Source organism: Notolabrus celidotus, chromosome 3 (genome assembly GCF_009762535.1).
Source record: "Notolabrus celidotus isolate fNotCel1 chromosome 3, fNotCel1.pri, whole genome shotgun sequence".
Taxonomy (NCBI): domain Eukaryota; kingdom Metazoa; phylum Chordata; class Actinopteri; order Labriformes; family Labridae; genus Notolabrus; species Notolabrus celidotus.
In genome coordinates this window covers 38,248,479-38,248,878 of record NC_048274.1, presented here as the reverse complement: position 1 = coordinate 38,248,878, position 400 = coordinate 38,248,479, and positions in this window count along the sequence as shown.

Below are 400 nucleotides of genomic sequence, written 5' to 3'. Positions count from 1 at the left end.
CACTCTTGTTTGATGTGTTTGCTTTGCAGAGTTGACCCTCATTAAACTCTATTTTATTTGTAATGTGGGCATTTTCGCCTTTATCGGATTGGAAAGCTGAAGAGAGACCGGAAATTAGGGAGTAGAGAGCGGGGGAGGACATGCAGTCAATGGTCAAGGCTGGAATCGAACCTGTGGCCTCTGCAACGAGGGCTGTAGCCTCTGTGCATGGGGCACACTTAGATGGCTAGGCCACCAGCGCGCTGCAGCTGGTTATACTTACTCCTCAGAAAAAGTCTGGAAATGTTATTTTTTAAATTCCATTTAATATAACAATTGGTATTGTATTGTATACTATTGAAAAGGCTGATTAGTCACCTTTTGTAACAAGGTATTTTTATTTACAGTCTATGGGTATAAC